The sequence below is a fragment of the Solanum tuberosum genome, unplaced genomic scaffold (assembly GCF_000226075.1).
Source record: "Solanum tuberosum cultivar DM 1-3 516 R44 unplaced genomic scaffold, SolTub_3.0 scf00276, whole genome shotgun sequence".
Lineage (NCBI taxonomy): Eukaryota > Viridiplantae > Streptophyta > Magnoliopsida > Solanales > Solanaceae > Solanum > Solanum tuberosum.
The window spans coordinates 545166-547849 of NW_006239203.1; positions in this window are offsets into that span (position 1 = coordinate 545166).

The window sequence follows — 2684 nt, forward strand, 5'->3', positions numbered from 1 at the left end:
GTAATATGTATAAATTAACAAAGATAGATAATATAGGATTTAATTTTGAAAATTTTGAACTAATTTTAATATTAATAAAATAAAATTGCAAAGTTATAAGCATCTCTAACATGCTATTTATGAGTAAAACGTAAAAATATACGTAACAAATCCATTTTCAAGTAGATTTTAATCCAGTATTTAGAAAGCAATAATATTAATTATTAGCTTATATTCAAATACATGTAGATAAATTTTATATGGTAGACTGAAAATATGAATGAAAATGAAAATCTGAACATAACATTTTGCAAGTCATCATTCATTTTATATTTTTATTATTGGTTTGTACTCCTTCAACTAAGGACGATTAATGATAATTAACTTTCCATCAAATCTCTCTTAATTGTAAGATTTAATTATATTTAAGTGATATTGGTTCTGTTATTTAAATATGATAAAGTAAATAAATAGGAAAACATTCAAAGAAAGAAGAAAAAGATGAAGATGAACTTTGTTTATCTATATTTTAAAGTGAAACTTCTTTCATTGTTCAAAAATTATAAAATAAGACATGTAGAACAGGTGGATTCCAAAATTGAAAAATGGATATTGATGTTTTCATAATTGCATAGTAGAGATAGAGAAAGTTTCATGTCAACAAAATCCTTAACTTCCTACCTCCTTCACTAAGAAAGAGTGCAATAACATCTCTATTGTGTTCAGCAGAAAAATCGCTATCCGAATAGCGCATTAACGTTGTATTTACAACCCTCCTTCTGCATATTTTGTATGTAACTGTCAAAATATTTCGGCAAAGATTTTTTTGTTATGGTTTCAGCACATTGCGTAAATTCATGGACAGTAACATTGTGTGATTCACTCTTTGTGGTTGCGAGATTGATATTGTTTCTTAATTTATTGCATGATTTTAAGATGGAATATAAACTGTGGCATGCTAATATAAATTATCCAATGAATTTATCACTGCAAAAACATGAAAAACAAATCAATCAAATATTAAGTTTCATCGAACAGGGTCAGTTCATTGATAAATCATCATAAATTATTTATCACTTATTCAAAGAAAAATGAAAAAGAGTAGCCATTATTTTAAGCAAAAACAAAAACTTCAAAAAATATCAAATATCTCCACAAAACACTAATTAACTGAAACATAATGATATAAATTATCTTTAGCTATAATAGCAATACCGAACAGAAGGATGAAAAAGTCAGTCGACTGCTTGGATATACTCAGCTATTAGAAGTATAAAATTCAAGCGACAATTTACATTATCACTCATTTTTTACGGTACTCTTGGATGAATTTTTCATCACATCCTTCGTAAATCTCACAAATAACCTGAATCTCATAGTAATTAAACCTAACTCAAACGATTTCATCAATATATGCCGCTCACTTGATATATAGTACCATGAAATGATTCTTTCTTCTCTTCATGCCGGATAAGGATACTCTTAGATTGTAATTCATTTTTTGCTATTTTCTCTCTTGTTCGCTCCTCTACTTTTTCACAAATGGCAGCCGGTCAAGATTATATATATATATATATATAATGTTGAGATTGACAAAGTAAGTTGTAACTGCCTTATTTCTAAAAGATTCAATTTTTTAATTTAAAAGTTTGATCATTTTTTCTTGTTTTGTTGATAAATTTAAAAAGTTAAAAATTGACGTGGGGATAGGAAAGTGGGCTACGTGTTGTAGTAACTGAAGTTAAAGTTAGTTTTTTATTAGTAATAAGTTTAAGGCTTTAAAAAAATCTGAAAACTGAATAACACCTGTTTTTTTTGTTTTTTTTTGCAATTTTATTTGACAGTTATTTTGTGTTATTTTATAAAACATAATAATGTAGTTTCTTTTAAGTCTTAATTTGTTAAATGACTTATAATTGTGATATTGCTTAATATTATGATAAACATAATTTATTGTCTTCTATGTTTATGATAGTGAAAATTTATAATAAACATAATTTAATGTCTTATATAAAAGGAATTCGTAAAGAAGTGAATTTTTACGAATTTAAGACTATTTATCACAGTAATGAATTTTTTTTTATTAATAATAATATTAATTATGATTATTTTTACATTTATGTCAATTTTTAATTTATATTGTTACACAAAATTAATACAATAAATAATATTTTGAATCTTTTAATTTTGAATAAAACATAAATAAAATGTATCAAGATGTTACTTAATCGATATCATTTATTTAAATGACATAAAAAGAATAAAGTACAGACACGTAAATTTATTCGAAGTATTTGATGTTTGATTATCCTTAAAAAAATTCAACATAATATATTATTAGTTATTTTTAATTATAAAATTATTGCATTTTAAATTATTCGCGCAACGCGTGGGCACGTATACTAGTATCTATTTAAAGTAGAAATAAGAAATGCTTATCCATTTTCTCTAATTTTTAAAGGCGTATATCTTAATGTCTTTTAATTTTTCTTAATTTCTTTATAAAAATTAAGTGATGACTCTTTTTAAGTATATTTTTTCAAAATTATTTTTATATATATAACATTTTAAAGTGATTTTTCAAAAAAGTAAAATCACGACATATAACTCCATCATAACTTCGCAACTCCCATCAGCTGAAAGTTGATAAACTCAATCCTATATCTCTCCATTGCTTCACCCCCCCCCCCCCCCCCCCCCCCCTC